Here is a 7,835-nt window from a genome sequence, read left to right on the forward strand (position 1 = left end):
GAAACATGAAGCAGTTTCAAAAGCTGTTCTTCCATCCCAGCTAGGTTCACAGGAGGCAGAAAGAGGAAATAAGGTAAGGGTTTGCTGGGGAAGAGGGGTTCAGAGGGGCCTCTGCCATCCCCCCCACAAAGGTGACAAGAGAGTTACAGCCCACACACAGGAAGCCGATGCCAGGCACGCGTGCAAGCGTGTATCCATGTGGGCGCCTGAGCACGTCTGCCAGGTTCATTTTTAAGGACACGGGGCCTCCACGTGTTCTCCGCATGTTCGTGTCTCCTGCCAGCTCACTGGAGGCCACTGAGGTAGAAAAGCCCCCCCACTCAGGTGAAGGCTTCAGGAAGCTCTTCCTCTCAGCTACAGAGGTGGCGTCTGTTGGGGCGGCCTATTATCTCTTGTGGGTAGGGTCAGACAGGGTAGAGAACGGCTGTGTGTGCTTGAGTCTGGGTCTCAGAGTACTTGTGAGTCAAGCTGTGTTTGTGTCTGTGTCTGGCTGTGCAGGGGTCCCAGTTGTTTGCCTAGCACGGCTGCTCAGCAGTCTCTGACAGCTGGAACAAAGGCCTTGAAGACAGGCAGGTGGCAGGGAAGACAGACCTGTCCCTAGGAGTCCTTGAAGAGGCTCTGTGTTCTGAACCATGGCAGCAAGGCGGGCCCAGGAGCAGAGGCGAGGCGTCCCTCAGCCTCTACCTGTGCAGATACTGCTGCGGGGGTGGGGTGCTCCCTGAGTCCAAGAAGAGAACTTTAAGGAAAAGAGGAGCCCTGTTGCACCCCAACAGGCCAGAGAAGCCCCCCCCCCCGCCTGCCCGTGACCTGTGCTGGGTGATGGTTAGAGCAGCAAAGGAGGTTCCTGAGACTATGGCAAAAGCCTCCATGGAGAACATTGTAGGCATGGGAAGGGCGTTGCTGCAAGTAGAGACCTTCTCACCCTCTCAACCATCTCCACCCGGAGGCACCTCCCCTCCCCCCACAGGTAGCAGCGGGCAAGAGTCCATGGTGAACCCACCACCTGGCAAAATCTCCACTTTGGATCAGGAGAACTGATGTGTGCCAGGTGTGTTGGCACACACTTTTGCTCCTAGCACTCAGGAGGCAGAGCCAGACAAATAACTAGTCAACCACAGCAAGTTCTAGGCCATCCAGAACTACGCAGAGAGACCCTACCACAAAATAAAAAAAAGAAGCAAAACAAAACAAAACAAAACCTGATTGTAGCCCAGAACCGGGTAATCAGGGGTCACACATAAGCCGCTTGGCCTGGCCAGGCCTCTGTTTCCTCACCTGTGTCAGGGGGACCTTCTTATCCTGCCTCGGGACACCTAAGCTGTGGCTAGAGAAGGTGGACGGGACAGCTGCTCTCTCTGCAGGTCAATCAGCGCCTTGGGATCTCCTTGAAGGCTGAAAGGCACACCCACTCCTTGCCCTGACTCTTCCACTGCCAGGGGCTGGAGCGGGCCTGAGGTCCCACAAGGAAACCCCATGGGGACAGGGGTCTGAGCACTCTCTAGTCCTGCTGCCCTCAGGGTTCTGTCTAGACGATACTAGATAGTCATCAGTGCTATTCTGAGCAATTTCCTCCTCAGACAACCTTAGGAAAAAGAGGTAAGGTCCTGCCTTGGTAGGACACCCCGCACCCTTGGAGAGGAGGAGGTGTTATCGAACCCTGACTCCCTCTGGCCTTTCTTCTGCTTCATACCTGGCAGGATTTGCCTTCCTACCTTTCCTGCAGCCACTAGGTGTCTGGTCCCCTGACTTTGGCAGGGAGGGGACTGAAGGACAGGGACAAATGCCAGTAAACCATGTGAGGATGGGGCGGGATGTCTTTCCTAACCCCTTCTCAGGCCTGTGCTGTGACAGCCACCCACCCACAAGGTCAAGCATTGGAGAGGGATGGATACAAGGGACACACACACACACACACACACACGCACACACACACACACACACGGTGGTGGGAGGGGGGCCACCGTGTTTCTTCACCAAGCCCGCACATCAACAAGGCTCCCAAAGGGCCTGCAGGGCATAGTGGTGGCTACCACCGGTGGATTTGCCATCATCCCTGAGATCCAGCAGAGCCAGAGGTGGCAACAAGGACTACGTGACGCCAGTGCCCCGCTCTGCGGTGGGTCAGACCAAGCAGGGATGCATTCTGTACCTGGAGATGCAAGGACATCAAGGCCCTGGCGGTACAGCTCAGGGCGATGGCCAGGGGACCCCCACTTCCCTGCTCAGAGGAGCCGAGTGCCTCCCCTTGCGGATGCCAGGCTGGCCTCTCCCTAGAGCGACCACTTCTCCGCAGTCCCCTCCGGAGGGTGACAAGGTTGACGGAGCCTAGGACTCGGGGCACCTAAGGGTGGAACCCGAGCCTGCCCAGCGGCATGGCTGGTGTCTGCAGGGGTCCCCCGCCCGGCCGCGCCGCCATCTAGCCTGGCCGAGCTCCTCCCCGCCCAGATCCCCCGCACGGAGCCTGCACTCACCACAGGCCTGGGCTGGGGCGTCCTGGGCTTGGCACTCCGGTGCCCGCGGCTGCCGCTGCAGCTCTGCCGGGACTCGCTCGCCACTGCCGCCGCCGCCGCCGCAGTTCGGGGAGGGGGACGTCACGTGACCGCCGAGCGCTCCTTCCCGGCGCCGCTCCCCCCTCACTGCGGAGCCTGAGCCCCAGGCGCGGAGCGGCAGGGGGGCCACCCCAGCCTCGCGCCCCTATCTAACAGGTAGGGAAACTGAGGCCCAGAGAGGCGTAGGGACACGCTCAGGGCTGCACAGCCAGACAGTGGCAGTTCTGGAGGCCTCTAGCCGACAGCCTAGGCTGAGAAGGATAACTTCTGGGACCAGTGAGGCTGCTGGAGAGTTGTGAGGGCCTCTCTTCCACGGGCAGCACCGGGGCGGGAGCTGGGAGAGGCCTGCTAGTCAGAGGCTCCCCGCTTCTCTTGAGGTTCTTCCCTGCCCCGCCCTAGGCAACAGGAGTGGAGGGAAGGCTGCAGAAGCACCAAGGGCGAAGCCCACATTTAGAGTGACCGTGGAGCACCCAGGAAGAGCCCAGGGTCCCCTAGCAAACTGCCATCATGAACTCCTGGCTTGCCCACCGGCTCTTATAACTGATGTCCAACAGAACGCAAGGCTCCCACACAAGCCCTCTTCCCGAGGCCAGGGATAGGAGCTGTGCCAGAGCCTTCCTGGGCCGTACAAGATCCTGACCAAACAGGAACACAGAGCAGACTGTTACTATCTCTGGGTCTCACTCGTTGTTCTGACTGGGGAAACTGAGGCTACAAGAGTGGTGGAGAGAACTCGCCCCGTTATATTTGGGGCTGCCCAAGGTCAAGGTAGGATTTGGGAGAGACAACAAAAATCATAGATTTCATGTTTCTTGAGCACCCTCCTCCACTCCCGCTCTGACTTCCTGAGCCACAGGGACTGCATTTCATTTAGGAAATGATCTGGGTCTTTGGCAACCCTCACACCAGCTGCTTGCAGGACTTGGCCAGATTTCAGACCCCCAGGGACCATCGCTCACCTCAAGGGAGATTAGAGAAAAATCTCTCATGCCGTCCTCCCCCCGCCCCCGGGAAAAAGGCTGAGTAGTGGACTGACCACGTTCTCTCCCAGCAAGCTCTCCTGGCAGTGAGGTCGGGTGGAGGCTGCAGCCCAGAACCACACACAGATGGAAAGACTGCAGAGCCCCTGGGGTCTGAACACCAGCTTTTCCAGCGCCGGTGCTGCTGACGTGGTGGCCCTGACAACACAGTGTTATACGCAGCCGGCTGAGGCACTGAGGAGGCTCCCGGACGACACCCTGGTGGACCCTCTGACTTTCTACAGAGAAACACCCCAGGGCTCAGAGCTATGAAACGAGGAAATTGAATACAGATATTACGGAGCTGGGACCCTGCAGTGTGGGGGCAGCCGTCTCTGCCAGGGCTGATGTGTGGATCTTGGCGATGCTTGGTGGAACCAGTCCTGAGAAATGACAACCAAATCCCTACATACCTGCTGGCCAGTGTGTGGTAGACTAGCTTCACCCATCTCAGAAGTCCAAATTCCAGGGTTCTCCTTGGCATCCTTTGGCTTTTTGTACACAGTAGGGCAGAACCTTGAATTCAATTCCAAGCACAGTTCCCGTGCCTCTTCCTGCTTCTCCAATTCCTTTCCCAGTTGAGGCCTCTTCCCTCCCCAACCATGTGATAAGCAATTTGACAAAAGGCCCTGCAGACAGACGGATGGACAACAGCCTGCTCCAGGCGGTGTTTATTAGACTGAAGTATCTATCCCCTCTGGGTCCAGACAGAGGCAGTGGGGTGGTGTAGAAATACACAGGAGAGCTGGATCTGATGGTTCAGACCTGTAATGCTCATTCCCTGGTAGGTAGGGAGATCCCAAGTTTAAAGCTTGCCTGAGTTACTCCAAATTCAAGAATTCCCTGGATAACTCAACAAGACCCTGTGTCTGCCTCTCTTTTTTGGACAGGGCTGTCCTGGAATTCTCTATGTAGACCAGGCTGGTCTTGAACTCAGAGATATCCATCTGCCTCTGCTTCTGCCTCGAGTGCTGGGATTAAATGTATGAGTCATCACACCTAGCTTAAAAGACAAAACAAAACAGACCAACAGGCCTAAAGGGTAGTCAGTGGTAGAGCACTTGTCCAGTGTGCATGGGCATGGTCTGGGGTTTAGTCTTCAGTACTGCAACAATAACTAACTCATCACTAGGGGAAAGACAGCTCAGTTGGTAGAGTGCTTGCTTAGTCTCATGAGACCCTAGGTCCAATCCCCATCACCATATGAACCAGGCATGGCAACGCGGGCCTGTGATCCCAGCACTCAGGGGTTAGATGAAGAAGACTCAAGGTCATCTCTCAGGCACTTAGTAAGACCTTGTCTCAAAGGACAAAACAAATCCTGCATCAAGCAAAAAGCTCAGCTGCACTGTCACAGGCCTTTGTCCTTCCATGCCCTGGACCCAGAGAGTCAAAGCTCCTGGAGGTGCTGATTTGCAAGGGGGAACTGCTCATGCCTGACACTGGGTGGGTAAAGAATGGAGGCTTTTCTGTTCCAGGTCTTTTTCTTCCTTAGAACCAAGGAGCTTTTCAATTACAGCCTTTCCTCTTTGTAGAAAGCCTCTTCAATGAGAGGTTTATAATCTCTTGTGGGTCCTGGAGGGCGCCATTCTTAAGATGGCCAGAGCCCCTGGGGAGGAGACAACATGTGCCTATGAAGGGGGCTGGGTACACAGCCTGGCATGGATTGAAGGGAAGATTGGACAAAGGCCCTGGAGCTTTGCTTTCTTTGGCCTATTTCAATCCAAACCACTCAACACTGACCACTCACGCATGGCTGCCCCTAGGCACAAGCTTTCTTTTCCTTAACATGCTCCAACCCAGCCACCACCTTGCCCTCGCAAACACTTAAAAAAAGAAAGAAAGAAAAGCTGGCTTCAAATGCCTTGACAGCTGAGGCTGGAGAATGGAAATATATATGGCACATTTACAGCCTCCAAAAGGCTGTGTGTGTCCTAAGACAGAAATGACGCCCCTTGGGAAGGACACTTAACCTCCACCCAGCTCTGACAAAGGGAAGAAAAGGAAGGCAGGGACTTCCCACAGGAAAAGAGGCGTGCTAGAACCCTCCAGACATGCTGGGCAGAGAGGCCTAGGGGCTATACCTAACAGGAGTCTTACGAAAGGGGCTGTTGACACAATCCAAGAGCTCTAGTCTCAGATGTACTCACTGGAGAACCCCTGCGGACCTTAAGAAAACTATGGCCAAGGCTGGCAAGGAAGGCGACCAGGCTCTGACAGGAGCCTAGGCTAGCCCACAACTAACCAAGATGCTTTCCCTGTGATGGTAGCTATTAGGTACACTTATTTTGGCTGAACTCTGGATCCCAGTTGAAGAAATAGCACACTCTAGTTCCAGAACCTGGCAACCCAGCACAACTTGTCACCCCTTTCAACCGGAGAACCAGGCTCTGGTTGATTTGACAGGTCCTCAGAGGCAGCCATTTGGCAACTTTCCAAACACACACCTGGAGCCCCCTCCAGGGAGTTGCTGAGTGAACAGGGCTGGACCTCACAGGAGGCCCCACTTTCTCCTTCCACCCGGCAGGGAACATGTTCCACAATGTGCATACAACAAGCTTCCGGATGTTCAACCAGGAACACATTTGTCCAGGATCATTAAGAGGCGCTGGTTGCCCTTGGTTACAAAAGACAGGAATGGCAGGGGCAGGAACACCCAGATACAAGTGTGCAGAGGCCAGTGTGCCAGCCGGCCATGGTCCAACCCAGGCAGTGGCTTCTCTGGACTATGTCCCCATTTCCTGTGGCCTAGGGCCTGCCTGGTCTGGCAGCACTAGCCTAGATCTGGAACCCAGCAGCCACAATAGTTGCTGCTACAGGGCTGGCTCCTCTGAGTCCAACGGCAATTTCAGTGACAGGCCTGGCTGCCTGAGGTACTGGCCAAGCTAGCGCGGTAAATTTCTTTCACTGTATCTGTTGGTGGTGGGGGAGGGAGCAGATGACTTGCTCTAAGGCCATGCTCAGTCGTTAAAAGTGCTGGCCTGGTGCATACCTGGACTCCTGCAGGCAGGAAGAGGAGAAATTCAAGGTCATCACTGGCTAGTTTTAGGTCAGCCTAGGCTGCAGAAGACCCGGTCCCCAAGCCCGGTGTTGATAGTGCACGCCTTTAATCCCAGGACTCAGGGAGGCAGAAGCAGGCAGATTTCTGGGTTCAAGGCCAGCCTGGACTATAAATTGAGTCCAGGTTTGCCAAGGTTACAGACAGAAACCCTATCTCAAATAAAACGAGGGGAAGGACACTTGTTCCAAAAAGAAAAGTGGGGGAGAGTAAATAAAAAAGCAATACAAGCAGGAAATGGTAGCCCACACCATAGTTCCAACACTGTGGAGGCCGGGTCACAAGTTCAAGGTTGGGCTGTGCTCCCTAGTAAGGCCCTGTGCCTAAGAAACCAAAAAACAAAGACTGGGAGTCTTTAATCTCTGCACTGCAGAGGCAGAGGCAGAGGCAGAGGCAGGCAGATCTCTAACTTGGAGGGCAGCCTGGTTTATGGAGCCAGTTTCAGGACAGCCAGAACCACAAAGAGAAACAGTGTCTCAAAAATCCAAAAGTTATGCTGAATAAGTGCCTACTTGAGGATCCTTGATCTTGCCTCCCCTGGACAGGACATAGCAGGCTTGGCCAGTGACAAGACCACACAGGTCTAAATCCTGAAGGCAGACCAATGTCAGCCTGAACAGGACCTAGACCTCCAGGATGTGACAATGACTCCACCCCTCATTCCTACGACTGCTTCTGGACCGTGTCAAGGAACACAGAAGAAAACCTGTTTCCAGCCCTATGCTCTTGAATTATTACTTGCTAACCTTCAACAGTCCACAAAGAAAAGCCACTCTGCTCTCAGGCCAGGGAGTACCCATGAAGCACCGACAGGCACGCTGGTGCCTGCACAGCCTTGCTTCTGCTGTTCCAGGCAAGTGCTTTTGATGTTCTTGGCAACAGCACTCAGAACTGAAGCTGCCCTTCTGGGGGTAAGAACTGCCCATCAGAAAGGCACAGTCTAACCAGGTTTCGAATGTCTTTCCGCACGACCCTGCCGATAAACAGGGACTCCGGCAGCAGTGAGCTCTGGCTCTGGTGATACTTACAGGCTAAAGGGGAGGATCTATGAAAAAGGCCAACGGAACACCTGTCCAGCCATCACTGCAGCCTGCAGGGCTCATAGCACAAGGTATACTGAAATTCTCAGTGAAGCCGGAGCAGGAAGCTTGGCTGGATGGCTTCTGGATCCCTCAATACTATCGAAGTATCCCATCACAAGCATTTTCC

The 7,835-nt window shown here is 54.9% G+C and overlaps 1 protein-coding gene across 2 annotated transcripts in view; it reads right to left on the reverse strand.

Moving 5' to 3' along the window:
* Positions 1–2,628, reverse strand: part of Rap1gap (RAP1 GTPase activating protein) — a 61,791-nt gene extending 59,163 nt beyond the window's left edge. Inside the window, exon 1 of one of the 2 annotated variants that reach the window (XM_060379257.1) lies at positions 2,472–2,628. The gene's annotated coding sequence lies outside the window, so the exon portion shown is untranslated. The remainder of the gene's footprint in view (positions 1–2,471) is intronic. The other variant, XM_060379258.1, reaches the window with a different exon arrangement.
* Positions 2,629–7,835: the final 5,207 nt, after the last annotated feature.

The sequence above is a fragment of the Meriones unguiculatus genome, chromosome 3, assembly GCF_030254825.1.
Source record: "Meriones unguiculatus strain TT.TT164.6M chromosome 3, Bangor_MerUng_6.1, whole genome shotgun sequence".
Classification (NCBI taxonomy): Eukaryota; Metazoa; Chordata; class Mammalia; order Rodentia; family Muridae; genus Meriones; species Meriones unguiculatus.